Below are 15,795 nucleotides of genomic sequence, written 5' to 3'. Positions count from 1 at the left end.
GTTTCATTAAGGTCTATATGACGCCAGACGATTTTATCCAGTTTTAAGAAAAGCTGACACCTAAAAAATTCCACTGAATCTCCAGCGACAAGTTCAATGATCTTGTGTTAATCTAAAGCCAAAAACTCTTACCCTGCTCATATGATCACTCCCCATCTTGACTTATTTGCGACCCCACAGCATTACGACTACATTCCATAGAGATTCTACTACATCCACTACACCAACACCAACACACGGACCAGTCTATGTATACACAGACAGCTTCCTCTCTGTAGAAGCTATTCCCCCTTCCCTATCCCCCCAAAAAGCCATTCCCCCTATCCCCCAATAAGCCATTCCCCCTATCCCCCAAAAAGCCATTCCCCCTATCCCCCAATAAGCCATTCCCCCTATCCCCCAATAAGCCATTCCCCCTATCCCCCCAATAAGCCATTCCCCCTATCCCCCACCCAATTCCCCTCCCCCCCCACGGCCCAAAACCGATTCTACAAAATCTGGACACGTCCTACCCGAACTCCATATATTACTACATTGGCTACAAAAACCCTCCGCGGGTTCTTCCCCTGAAGAGGAAGCTACAAAATCAAGACACGTACTGTAGATGCGTCCGGGTTTGGTGCAGTCCGGGAAACAAATTCCCTCGGAATTCTGGGGTGAACTCTTGGATCTGGTAACAAGGGACACTGAAACTGGACCCGTAATTGGTCATGCATAAACATGCTCGACCTTCTTTTTTTCAATTATGCGAAAAAAACAAAACAACTAATACAAGAAACAAAAACGAGATTAATAAAACTGAAAAAATAAATAAATAAATAAACAAATGAAAATTAATTAAATAAAAATAAGACGCAATAACATAAAACGATACCAATAAAACTAAATAAAAAACAAAAACAAATTAAAATCAAAATAAAAAATAAATAAATAAATGAAACACATTAATGAAATGTTATCGCAGGAATTTCAACAACAACAACCCACCCCCCCCTTACCCCCGGGAACCAGAGCGAGCCTCCGGACCAGCGACTCGTCGTCCGGAATCCGACGTCACAACAAACGACGACCAATCCCTCACTCATCACCTCGCTTCGCTTTGCCTCGGCGTTGCGTCGGCCGGGGAATTCCATCGTTAAGGCTATACAGTGGAAGCGGAAGGGGAGTGGAGGGATTAGGGAAGGAAGGATTAAGAAAGAAGGGAATAGAGAAGGAGGTAACAAGAAAAAAGGGGAATATATAATATACTGTATATATCTGGGACGAACTACCACATTGTGATACGCACGAAGAACCCACAGTCGGAATTAAAAAGGAAGTTTCTTTCTTCTTAGTTTCCTTGTTAATTCCGAGTGTGGGTTCTTCGTGCATATATATATATATATATATATATATATATATATATATATATATATATATATATATATATATATATATATATATATATATATGAGAGAGAGAGAGAAAATGGTTGAGGGAGGAAGATCGAAGTAGGGTGTACGGACAAGTGCGGAGTCGAAGAGTGGAGATGAGAGTGGAAGAGCGAGGAGGTAAAGGGCTGAGCTTAGAAAGAGGTGAAGAAGGGAGGAAGATAAGATGGAGAAGGGAAGAGAGAAGTAGGAGGGAATGTGGATAATCGATTGTTTCGGATAAACGAAAAATTGATTGAATACTCTGCGAGTATTCTAGACTTGCGGATAACTAAAAGAATTGCGGATACAATATAGAATAACTGAAAAAAATTGTGAATATCCGTGACTTGCGGATAATCGAAAATTTGACTGAATAATTCGGGAATATCCGAAACTAACGGACAACCGAATGAATTGTGGATAACCGAAATATTTGCGGATAATATAAAAAAATTCGGATAACAGAATTTTTCGGATAATAAAAAAAGGTGGGGGCGAATAAAAAATTACGGATTATCGAAAATGTTACGGATAATGAGCGTTGCGTATATCTAATCAGTGTAAATCCATCGCTATTATTCTAGCATGATTGCAGTAAAAGCAAGCACCCTCAGCACAGATGCCACGAGCCATAAGTCTCTCGACAGTGTTTCTCGTTTTACAGCCTCGCTGCTGCTTTATAGACTACAAGACAGAGATAGCTGGTTACTAATGAGCATGGCGACGAAAGGAATACATAATAGCCTATATGTACATGTACATACCGTGTGTGTGTGTGTGTGTGTGTGTATTCACTTGGTCTTTGGATCACGTGTTGGACTCGTGATCGACAGCTATTTCCCTCCTGGAAGAGAGCTCAGAGCTCGTAGGTCCGATCAATGGTGTGTGTGTGTGTGTGTGTGTGTGTGTGTGTGTGTGTGTGTGTGTGTGTGTGTGTGTGTGTGTGTGTGAAACATGAATAGAAACGAGAGGCAGAGATAATGAGGGTGAGAGAAAACATAGGAAAGAGAAAGAGCAAGTAGAAGATAAATACAACGAGAAGAGGAAAAATTAATTGAGAAGAAAAAAGGAGATAGAAAATATAAGAGAGAAGAAGAGAGAAGATACAAAAGAAATATGAAGAGAAAAGCGAGAAGATAAAAAGAGAAGAGGGAAGATTAAAAGGAAAGTGAGAGAAGACAAAGAGAATAGAAGTGGTGGGGAGGAAAGCGAAAAAGAGAAAAGAGGGGGAAAGTGAGAGAAGGCAGTGGGAATAGGAGTAGGGGAGGAAAGAAGGAAAATGGGAGAGAAAAGAGAAAGAGAAAAAGAGTTTTTATCCACAAGGGGGTTCCCACTGCCATTACGGGAGTAACGCCAACGCCACTCCTCTGCGGGTCCTCTACTACCCGCAAGGGCATCGTTGTCATTTAGCCTTGGAAGGCCAAGTTACGAGACTCCATTCCCTCCCTGATGCTGATGCTATGGAGCCCTGGGTGTGGCAGAGAGCTTAAAGCTATGGTAGAGGTGGTAGGACTGTGGTAGGATACGTGGAAGGACTGTGGTAGAATACGTGGAAGGACTGTGGTAGAATACGTGGAAGGACTGTGGTAGGACACGTGGAAGGACTGTGGTAGGCTACGTGGAAGGACTGTGGTAGGATACGTGGAAAGACTGTGGTAGGATACGTAGAAGGACTGTGGTAGGATACGTGGAAGGACTGTGGTAGGATACGTGGAAGGACTGTGGTAGGATACGTGGAAGGACTGTGGTAGGATACGTGGAAGGACTGTGGTGGGATACGTGGAAGGACTGTGGTGGGATACGTGGAAGGACTGTGGTGGGATACGTGGAAGGACTGTGGTAGGATACGTGGAAGGACTGTGGTAGGATACGTGGAAGGACTGTGGTAGGATACGTGGAAGGACTGTGGTAGGATACATGGTAGGAGTGTGGTAGGACTTCAGAAACGTGGGATCCCTGGGTGAAGCAGAGGTGGTAGGACTGTGGTAGGACCATGGTAAGATGCGTGGAAGGACTATGGTAGGATACGTGGTCGGACCGCAGGAAACTGTATAGGACTAGTAGGAAGAGCGTGAAGAACTTCAAGGGAAAAACGTGCAAGATTCAATATGTGCTTGTGGTAGTAACAGAGGTATTGTGGTTCGCTGATGTGTAGCGATGGCGACTGTACGTTGATGGGAGATTACAATTGTGAGAAGATGTGAAGCTGAAGCTCAGGTATACCAGAGGTTGTAGACTTAGACTGGCAAATGTGATAGTGGTGGTTACAAGGGTTAGTGTGGTAAAGGTGATAGTGAAAGTGGTGATGGCGGTGATACAGGCGGAAAAGTAGAACCAATATAGAGAAGAATGGTAGTGGTGGAACAAAGTGAGGTAGGAGGCAGGGACAGGAGGAAGAAGGGTGGAATGGAGGGGAGTGGGTGAGGGTGAGGGGAGATGGGGTAAGGAGAGGTGGGGTAAGGGGAGGTGGGGTGAGGGGAGGTGGGGTGAGTGGAAGTGGGGTGAGTGGAAGTGGGGTGAGGGAACTTGGGTGAAGGGGGTGAGGGAACTTGGGTGAGGAAGGTGGACAGAGAGATGGGGTGAGGGAAGTGGGAGGTGGGGTGAGGAAGTTGGATGAGCAAGGGGGTGGGGAAAGGAAGGGGATGAGAGAGGTAGGGAGAGTGAGAAGAGTGAGGGATGGGGGAGGGGGGAGGGGGATGGAGAGAGGGATGAGGTCGGGAGTGTGATGAGGGGGTGAGGGAGGTGGAGAATAGGGTGGGATGAGGAAGGGTGGAGTGAGGGAGGTGGGGTGAGTGAAAGAAGTGGGATGATTGAGGGAGATGAGCGAGGGGGGATGAGCGAGAGGAATCCAGTAATGGTATATGGAAGAGGTGACGTGGTAATGGAGGTAGTGTTAGGGGTGATGGTGGTTGGGGTGATGATGGTATGGGTGATGATGGTAGGGGTGATGATGGTAGAGGTGATGGTGGTAGGGGTGAAGGTGGTTGAGGTAGGGGTGGTGGTGAAGTAAAGAATACGAAGCAGAGTAGTTTTGAGAAGGCCAGGGATGTGGAGAATAAGTAGGAGGCCAGCAAGGAGGAGGAGGAGGAGGCATGTCGACAAGGGACGAAGAGATATGCAGACAGGAAGGGTAAAGAAAGGAAGGGGAGGGGAGATGGTGGAGAAAGTGAAGGAGGAAGTGGAAGAGGATACGAAGGAAGAGATAAGGCAACTGATAACCGTAGTACAAGAGGGGTTAGGATTCATGAGTTTAGACAGAGTATGGGGGAGGGTGAGAGAGAGCGGGTGAGAGGGGGTGAAAGAGAGGGTAAGAGAAGGTGAGAGAGGGGTGAGAGAGGAGAGGAGAGAGAGGGGGAGAGGGGAGAGGGGAGAGGGGAGGGAGAGATAGCGGGAGAGGGGAGAGAGTGAGAAAGAGGGAGAGAGAACATATTATATATATATATATATATATATATATATATATATATATATATATATATAGATATATATATATTATACATATATATATATATATATATATATATATAAATGGAATAAATAAGAAATGGGAAGAGAAAGGCAGGGAGAAGGGGATAAGGGGTGATGAGTGAGGGGAGGGGGGTTATGAAGGGTGAAGAGTAAAGGGTGAGTGGTGAGGAGCGAGGAGTGAGAGTTGAGGAGTACGTGGGAGGGGGCGACGAGGAGTGAGGAGACAGGGAGTGTGGGGGGACAGGTGCACAGCGATCCGCTCCCCAACTCTCAGGCGGCCCTGAAATAGCTCCCCGTAGGGTATCGCCACCACTCCCGTAACCCCCCCCCCAATCCCCCCATACTCTCCCCCATCCAATGCCCTTACCATCCATCTGCCTTACGAGGCATCCTCCCTACGTCTATTCGTCTTCCTTTCCCATACCTTCGACCCCATCTACTTTGTTTTCTTTCAACTCTCCTATCATCTATTCGGTCTTTTCCACATTCACAAACTGACTCGTAGTCATAAATTCACGCTCACATACTCACACTTACCGGTATATTTATATTCGTACTCAAACTCATACTCGTTCTCAAACTCGTACTCGTACTCGAACTCGTACTCAAACTCGTACTCGTATTCAAACTCATAATCAAACTCGTATTCAAACTCATAATCAAACTCGTATTCAAACTCATAATCAAACTCATGATCAAACTCATGATCAAACTCGTACTCAAACTCACACTCGTACACGCACATACATCGTCCTTCCCATCCTTTACCGTATCTACTACTCCTACTCTTCCTCCCTAGCTCTTCCTCGCATCTCCTTTTCTTCAAGTTATTCATTTACCCTTGTCCTTCCTTCCTCTTCTTTTTCGCCATCTTCCTACCTTCTTTGTTCCCTTTCTATTCCTCCCTTCCAATCTCCTCTCCTTCCTCTCTTACTTCTCTTCTGTTTTCCATACTTTCCTTAAACTATCATTTCGCATTTTTTCATCTACTTCCCTTTCCTTTCATTAGCTCTTACTTTTCTCTCTTTCTCCTCTTTCCCATTCCATCGTTCCCTCCCTCTCCATTTTTCGTGTCTACTTTCATTCCCTTTATTCTATTCGTCATCATCATCATCTTACTCTCTCTAACCAACAACTACCTCTCTCGATTCTCTTCCTTCTCAAGTCTACTTTCCTTCATTTTCCTTTCCCCGTTTGTCGTCCTCCCTCCCTTATCTAACACATTTTTATTCATTTTTATCGCGATTTCTTCTCGTTCTCTCTCTCCCTTCTTTTTTACGTTATCTTTTTCGTTCTTCTTTCCTTCGGTCACATCATTCTTCCATTTCGACTTTCTATCCCTTTCTATCATCAATTTTCTTTTCCTCAACTTTTTCATTCGTTGCTCTTTCTTCTTGTTTTATCCAATACCTTCTAATTCTTCTTCTCTTTTCCATTCCTTTTCTCCTTTGCCTCTACTCTTCCTCTACCCTTCCTCTTCCTCCTCCTCCTCCACCCTCTCCCACCACTTCCTCTCCATTCTTTCTCCTTCCCATTCTTTCCTTATCACTCTCTCTCCTTCCCTTCCCTTCTCTAGCGTTCGCGTATCTTCAACTCCCGACCGACGCCATCACCTTCTCCCCCCTTCCCCCTCCAATTATCCCCCCCTTCCCCCTCACCACCACCACCACCTCCTTCCAGACATACCCCACCTGGAGCCCCTCGCCAGCACCAGGTTGCACAGAAAACACCGTCTTGCACCTGCGAGCTCCCAGCACCTCCTGTATAATTGCACTCCCAAAGGTATGCATCCTCACCCCCCAACACTTTCTCCCTCCCTCCCATCCCCCCCATTCCATCGCAGGTACTGCTAACTTCTGAAGACCTTCAAGTCCTTCCTTTATAATCTTTGTTCTTACTTTCTTCTCCTCTCTTCCTCCTCCTCCTCCTCCTCAACTACGAAGAACCCCCTTCCCCCCCTAAACTGGAAACACACTCATGGAACGCTCCTTGTCTATGATATCCTACATATCTTTCATCCTTATTATCGCTTCTTGCTTTAGCTTTTCTTTACATCTCTTTCTCTCTTCCACCTCCTTTATCCTTTCCCACGTCCCATTACCCCTTCGTCTCTCTTCCCTCCTCCTCCACTCCTCCCACCTCTTCACCTCCTCTTCCTCGCTTCCCAACTCCTCTCTTGCTATCTTGACTCCATCATCCCTCACTCCGTTATATCTACTTGGTCTTCCTATCCTCCTCCTCCTCCCTTCCTCCTCCTACACCTACTCCTCTTTCTCCTACACCTACTCCTTCTCTCCTCCTCCTCCTTTACGCATACTCCTCTCTTCACCCAACTCCTCTCCTCCTCCCTTCCCCCTACTCCTCTCCTCCTCCTACTCCTCTCCTCCTCCTACTCCTCTCCTCCTCCCTTCCCCCTACTCCTCTCCTCCTCCCTTCCCCCTACTCCTCTCCTCCTCCCTTCCCCCTACTCCTCTCCTCCTCCCTTCCCCCTACTCCTCTCCTCCTCCTTTCCCCCTACTCCTCTCCTCCTCCCTTCCCCCACTCCTCCTCTCCTCTTCCCTTAATCCTACGCTTCTTCTCCCTTCCTCCTACCCATCTTCCCCCCTTCCTCCAACTCATCTTCCTCATCCCTTTTTCTCTCTTCCTCATCCTCCTCCTCCTCCTCCCGTTCTCGACTCGCCATCCATCAGCCCCTCCCCTCCTCCCCAAGGGATCAATCCAGAGGTTTCGGACTTGGGGGGAGGGGGGGGGAGAGGATGGCCACGGGCTGAATGGAATCCATCTTCCGCTGACCCACACGACCAACCAGCGGGATCGACGGGTTAAGCGAGATGTCTTCAAGCCATTCGCTATGTAATGTCCACATTTCAGTTAAATAAACTCCAGAAGAAAAAAGAGGAAGAAGAAAAGAAGAATCAGATGAAAAAAAAAACGGAAAAAAAGAGGATGATAATGAGGATGAAGAGAAACCAAAATCAGAAAAAGAGGAAAAAGAAGAGGAAGAAGTGGAGGAAGAAGCAGATGATGATCAAGAATCAAAAGAAAGAAAAAATAGCATCAAAAGAAAAGAAAAAATAGCAGCAGAAGAAAAAAGAAACAGAAAAAGAAGAAGTAAAAGAAGTAAAAGAAGAAGCAACAGCAGACGAGACAAAAGTAGAAGCGGAAGAAGCTAAAGCAGAGGCTGGAGCAAAAACAGATTCAGCAGAAGCAAACGAACCAGAAGAAACAGAAGCAGCAAAAGATTAAGACGAAGACGAAGATGACAAAGACGAATTAGATTTAAAAAAAAAAAACACAAAGGGGGGGTTCCCCCCTTTGTGGATAAACGATATCGTCTGTCAGCACATGTCAGAACAGAATATATAGGTTATGACTCCGGGGGGATAAAGGCGCACCCAGCACACCCTTGTATGGGCGGAAGACCATTTAACTACATACTATTTATCTACTATCTCTACCTCCTATCTACTCCATGGAGCTACCTTATATACCCTCGAGGCTCCGCATAGCCGCACGCACCCTTCTCCTCCGGCGTTCCGATTCCTTCTACAGTACGTTCTCCAGTCTGCAGAGAAATATTACTCACGTGGATCTTCTTGTTCTTCAAGAGAGAGAGAACACCGTGCCTGTCTTCGGAACTGGCTTCAAGATGCTACAAGTCCTCCAAAGAAGGCGAGGAGTCTACGCCATGAGGCGATGAGTAGCTGCGGCCGAAGCCGTCACCTTTGCCCTATTATGCGCTTTAGGGACTGTTGGGGAAGATAGCAAACAGTCACTGCTGGGAATCGGAGAGAAGTGCGGGGCTCAAACCCACAATTAAGCGAATGCGAATCCAGCAGGCTTCCGATGACGCCTCCAATGCTTTATTTTGGCCAAAGTTAGATTATTTGAGTTGGCAAAATGGTGAAATACAGTTTCTGGCAAAGAACCTAATATCATGTTTCTAGTAAAGCTTTTCAATGTCGTTTCAAAGGTGTTACATTTAGTAACGTTCCTAGCAAAGCTGTTACGTAACGCTTCTGGCAAAACTGTTATATAACTCTCCTAGAATAACCATTACGTAACACTCCTAACAAAATCATTACGTAACGCTCCTGGCAAAACTGTTATGTAACGGCCCTAGGAAAGCTGTTAGATTACGTTTCTAACACAGCGGTTTCATTATATTTCTACCGAAGCGGTTAACCATTTTTTTTTTTTGCACCTTTACTACCAATACGATGATCTATTATTTTTCTTGATTGACGCCAATTGATTTCATTCAGTTCAGTGAATAGATGTAGTAGCACACAATTAAAATAAAATTGTAATCCACTTTTGGAGAAAAATAAGAGCACAAACCCAGAGATATCCGTATATTTCGACCACCATCTGTGGTCCTTTCCAGCAGATAAAGAGGACCACATACACACGCAAACACACTATATATATATATATGTATATATATATATATATATATATATATATATATATATATATAAATCCAGCCGAACTTCTTGTTTACAAAGTTAAGAGCGACAACGGTTCTAGCGGATCTCCGGGTAAAAGGGGCATATGTTTTCAGGACACAGAATCTATAAACTAATTAAAATCTCTCAGAACAATCCAAAACAATTCGTCATCAAAAACTTTAATAGTTTCATTTAAAAACACTGTCCGATAACATCAGGCAACTTCCTGCGCAGGCTGTGGGAAGAATGTCAGTTAACTGATCGTGTTGGTGAAACTACCACGGGTGGGTTTGACTGTGTTCTCTTGTTGCCCATGCAGACTATTCATAATAAATAAAATATAATATAAAATAAAAATATATACAATCAAATTTAAAATATATTATTTTAATGAAAAAAATATATAAACAAATAAATATATAAATGACAAATCCATGAAAAATAATTCAATAAACAAATAAAACCTGGTAACAATATGATCATAACTGTATGGCATATGTACACTTTACATGAACTACCGCGGCGCTGCCGTCGCAAAGGAGGAGGAAGAGGAGGAAGAATAAGAGTGAGAAGATGAATGAGAAGAAGAAGAATGAGAAGAAGAATGAGAAGAAGAATGAGATGAAGAAAAAGAAGATGAAGAATAAGAAGAATGAGAAAAAGAAAGAAGAAAAATGAGAAGAAGAAGAAGGAGACGAAGAAGAATGAGATGAAGAAGAATATGAAGAAGGATGAAAAGAAGAAGAATGAGAAGAAGATGAAGAAGAAGATGAAGAAGAAAAATGAGAAGATGATGAAGAAGAATGAGAAGATGATGAAGAAGAATGAGAAGAAAAAGAAATAGAAGAAGAAGAACGAGATGAAGAATGTGAAGAAGAATAATGAAAAGAAGACGAAGAAGATGAAGAAAAATGAGATGAAGAAGAAGAAGATGATGAGGGGGGGGAGAGCTCTCCTGACAAGCGCGTGTAAATCTGCTTTAAGGCCCAAAGGCCGAAGGGAAAAAATTTCAGATACAATATTTCATTTCCAAATTATTTTTGTGTATTCCATACTTCATACTTTCACATACTTTATCACACATTCCAGTATACATATTACATTTACCATTTTCATTACCACCACTATCATCATCACCACCATTAGCATTAATGATGATCCTTATAATCACCATTACATCACGATACACCATAATGAGTATCGCTATCATTATTTCAAAATATATTGGACAGTGTAAGTCCTCTCCACCAAAGGTTACAATCTCATTCGATTTCACAAACGATCGTTCACCGTGATAAATACGAGAGACCTCTCTCTCTCTCTCGACAAGACACCCTAGATATCCCTCAACTTAGCCATCTTCGTCTGTGTCACGTTTAATCTCCCTCCGTCCCTCTCACTTTCTATCTCCCAGTTCCTTTCTCTTATTCCCCCTTCTCTCTCTCCCTTATTCCCCCCTCCCTTACCCTCTTTACCACCTCTCTCTCCCACACACGCACCTACGAATTCTCGCCAAAGAGATTAACAACAGTCGATTATGAGCATTGCACGTAGTCCAAGACATGGTGAATAACACACATACACTCTCACACACACCATACACACCCAACTCGTATTCCGTCCTGGCTCATCACCAGTCGATTCCATTCAGCACAGCAGACGACCCTCAAACTGGTGGTCAGGTACGTTTTGCTCGGTGCGATTAATTATCGCTCAACGATGATCGTTCATGGCTCAATGATGATCATCAAACGATTGTTTAGAGCCCTCATTCTTTGTTTTTGAATGATGAGGCTGTTTTGCTTCGAGCTGCAGAGTACGAGGCTGATCATTATTTTAACCGAAGCTACAACCGACGCGTTTACCCAAATGTGATTACAGGGGGCACTGTAGGATGCGCGTTACCCGCCACTGGCTGTGGTCGTAGGAGGCTAATAATTAATCGCACCGAGCAAAACGTACCTTAACCCGGTCATGTTCCCAACCCACTCGACCATCTCGACTCAGCTAATCCCTCTTCTCTTTCACGCACGAGCCGCCGATCCCCGCTCCCAATCCCCCCTCCACCTGTCACTCCTAATCCCTCCCCAATCAATACAATCAAGTTCTTTGTATTCGCCGCGGAATACAAGAGGGGCGACGTGGAATACAAGGGGATACGACGGAATACAAGAGGATTGGGCTGAGCACAATGGCGGACAAACGTCAACAGACCACTTGGGTCCCTCGCCGCGGTTTGCTTGCTTTGGATCTGAGGACCATTTCGTACGATTTCGTAATCCATTCAGTCTTCGTCGGGATCCTCCTCTGACGAATAAACTCGGCCTGTTTTAGCCAAAAGAAAATATATAAAGGGCAAATGGTACATGTAAGATTTAACATGTTTTAAGTTGGTATTTAGTCCTCCCTTTGATGTGGATGTGGATGTGTATGTGAGTGCGTGTGTACCTTCGTAAAGGATGTTCTACACTTCACGTGTACCTTTCACGTAGAATTCACGTTACTTACGTGCACCGTTTGCACACCATAGTTACATATTCACGTGGTAAACACGTACCTCGACAGAAGACACCCACCCAGGTCCCAGCAGCATCACCATCAACTCTTCAAAGAACAAGTCGTCCCATACCTGGAAAGAAAGACTCATTGTTAACCACAAAATAATTCTCAAGAGTATTATTTTTCCAATTTCCATATGCTACTAGCTTATGATTAATGATGATAGTTGTGGTGGCGGCGGCGGCGGTAGTGATGACAATGATCAAAGAAATCATGAAGATTATGTAGATAATTAAGATGTGTGAGGATAATGAACCTGGACAAATGACAGTGATAAATGGTAAATGAACAATGATGGTATTATTATGAAAGCATGATAATTATCACTTCACAATGACAATAAAGTATACCGTTGTACGTGTGAAAAATGCGACGTCAATTGTGACGTTAGCGAAAACAAAAAAAAATAATTATGATAAACAAGCAGAAACGAAGCAAACCTTATCTTGACAAAGCAATTTCCACTAATGTATTTCTTCGTCGTTTCAATCATAATTCAACTGGAAATATTTTAGAACTGAACTTGTAAACTATATTTTGTAATAAATATCAATCACGGATATTGTACATTTCTTGAAAGATTTATAGTGTACATATTTTTCCTTTAATCTATGGAGATCAATCGTTGAGTCAGGTCAAAGTACTTTGATGAAATGATATTTTACTCACTAATGCGGAGATAATGGGAGTGATCTATGGGTGTGAGATGGGTGGAGTGGGTGCATTGGCCTGCCACCTCCCTAATAACGGGGATGAAGTCTTTCGGTATATTTAGAAAACAAGTACAATTAACAACAACAACAAAAATCATAATAGTACATACATATACTAAGGGCTCTTTCCCCCTTATAAGGGAGATAGTCGAACTCAAAAGGCTTAATTCCGCTCTCACCCAACAATAAAATATATATATATATATATATATAATAATAATAATTAATAATAATAATAATAATAAATTGATGATTAATGATGATAATGCTCATGATGATGGTAATAGTAATAGTAATAAATGATAATACTTTATAATTTTCCATTCGTTAAAAAAAATGAGGCGGAACTATTTCCACATCTCATGTAATTAACGAGTGTGTGTGCATGATCCGACATGACGTCACGCGTGTGAACTTGCGTAAACAACACAACGTATTTCAGCTGAACCTGTGTGTAATATGATTATCCTGAAACGAGTGCGAGAGAAACTGACTGAAGTTTAATCCATTTCAAAGACTTTACCTTTTAAAACAACACCCTTTGACATATTCCCCAAACACACACACACACACACACACACACACACACACACACAAATACTTCAGTTTTATAGAACATATAAAAAACTAAATTCCCAAGCCATAAAATATGATGACAACCAATAAAATCGAAAAGAGAAGATAAAATGAAAGACATTATACCCTCCAAGCCATACCCAGTTGCTCACAAAAGACATGCCTCAGGGTCGAACTGAATGAAAACAAACGGTAAATTAATAAACAATTATTCTTTTGCGACCGACCACACAAGATCAGTTCGAGGGAGAGAGAGAGAGAGAGGGGAGAGAGAGAGAGAGAGAGAGAGAGAGAGAGAGAGAGAGAGAGAGAGAGAGAGAGAGAGAGAGAGAGAGAGAGAGAGAGAGAAATATATAGATAGAGAGAGAGAAAGAGATATGGATAGAGAGAGACAGCGCATATCAAGCGTCCTTCAAGGATGAGCGAGTCGACGAGCCGGCGATACTAAGTGACACTTGTCGACGAGGTTCGAGGACCATTGCATTCCGATCACCTTCGGTCGATGACGTCGAGGCGACGCGACGTCTCGAGAATCGACGTCCGCCATGGCCGAAAGTTAAAGGATCACACTGGGCTTCCACGGACTTCACCAGTTCCGACAGTTAAGAGATAGTTTGAGTAAAAACGACTTTGGTTATGATATTTTTACCTTTCAGTTTTCCAAATATCAAATTATCTTTCCGTCAAATATGTAGCAAAGTTGAATGATGAACTAGGAAATGGCAAACCTATACGAATGTTAGACATACTGTTGAAATGTTCTTAAAGAAATCTAGATATCTGTAACTGAATTCATATTCTTGTTTTTGAAATGAAGGTTGGAGGTAGAATGTCGGAGGGAAAATAGCGCAGTGTGGTAATCCTTTAATACGTTGAAATACGGATTCCACACTGTCACTGACCTGTACACGTTTATATTTTGTTATTATTATTATTATTATTGATATTACTGATGATGGAGGTATATGTTAGTATTCTTGTAATTATTATCATTGTATTGTTTTTATTACTGTATTGTTATTGTTGTTGTTGGAGGAGGACGACGAAGAGGACGACGAGGAAATAATGAAAACCATTACAAGATATCACCGAACACAGCTATAGTGACCATTTAAAGGTGTTATCACACTGGGCTATTTTTCCTCCGACTCTTGGAGCAAATTTGCAGCCCGCAGCTTTCGGGAGGGAATCTTGATATGCTGGAGAAAAATAATTTTCCTCCAGCATATCAAATGTCATTCTATGTAATCTGTTGAGAAAACAAAATAGTCTGACACAGTGATTTTACAGCGGAAAAAGTTCCTGGAGGTGGGTGGTATCGCCGATTAATCGGAGGTTGGAGGAGACAACTAACCTACTCTACCTTAATGTCCGTGTTAGTCTGTCCGTCTCCATGGTAAAAATTCCCGAATATACGAGCATTTTTCAAACTCTTGGCTTTATTAGTTTCATGAAAATGACCAGTCTGGCCGAATGTCAGATTTGAAAAAAAAAAAAGTCGGATTTGAAAAAAGGGAGGGGGGGAGCGCTGTACTATATACCCGGAAACAATACGTGCATCCATATTCAGTTTTTGTACCACACTATTTCCACTATCAACATAGTCTTACTATTATTTTCCACACTTCCTACACAGTATCCATACTGTGATACAAAGTAACTTCATATATATATAATTTTAATGTCACATTTCCAAAGAGATGACTATAGACTGAAAGATTTCTTTAACAACACTGTGCGTGTGTATGCTCGCTCATGTGCACGTGTGCGTCCTGTAAATGTGTACATGTACGTGTGTACATTTGAGTTAGTGTGTGTTTTTGTACAAGTGCCCGTGCCAATGTTTGTTATTTTTTATGAGTAGAATGGGATGACTGGTTAAGTTGATGAAAATCAGTGTTTTTTGAGTATGTCTATGCGCGCGCGCGCGTGTATGTGTGTGTGTGTGTGTGTGTGTGTGTGTGTGTGTGTGTGTGTGTGTGTACAATTGCGTGCGTAAATTTTTTAAGGTAAACCACAGAGAGAGAGAGAGAGAGAGAGAGATAGAGAGAGAGAGAGAGAGAGAGAGAGAGAGAGAGAGAGAGAGAGAGAGAGAGAGAGAGAGAGAGAGAGAGTCTGTATGTTAGCCCTGACCCCCACCGCCTTCAAGACGTCAACTGTTGTCAGGACCATAAACAAAAGATGTTGGCACAGACAACTCCTTCGCAAACCTAAGGGTACCTTGCCCTCAATGTGGATCTCAAAGGCCCGGGGTTCGATTCCGTCCCAGTGGGACGCCGTGTCTGCAAAACACAGATCTACCTTTGACTCTTACCTTTGAATCTTCTAGTGGACAAATTCTCGTGCGTGTCTTCAAGTTTTGAAAATAAATGAATAAACAAATATATAAAAAAAACTAATAAATAATAATAATAATAAAAAATAAACATACGGTATATATTATGTGTGTGTATATATATATATATATTATATAAACAATAACAGACGATGCCAAAGCCTACAAAATCTACCAAAATAAATGTGAATAAATGAAAATAAATAAAAATAAAACAAAAATAAATAGAATAGAAAATGAACTAGTAAAACATATGGTGACTCAAACAAAATCAAAGGAAA

Source organism: Oratosquilla oratoria, chromosome 42 (assembly GCF_046742065.1).
Source record: "Oratosquilla oratoria isolate Oo_2021 chromosome 42, ASM4674206v1, whole genome shotgun sequence".
Classification (NCBI taxonomy): domain Eukaryota; kingdom Metazoa; phylum Arthropoda; class Malacostraca; order Stomatopoda; family Squillidae; genus Oratosquilla; species Oratosquilla oratoria.
This window is presented reverse-complemented; position numbering follows the sequence as displayed.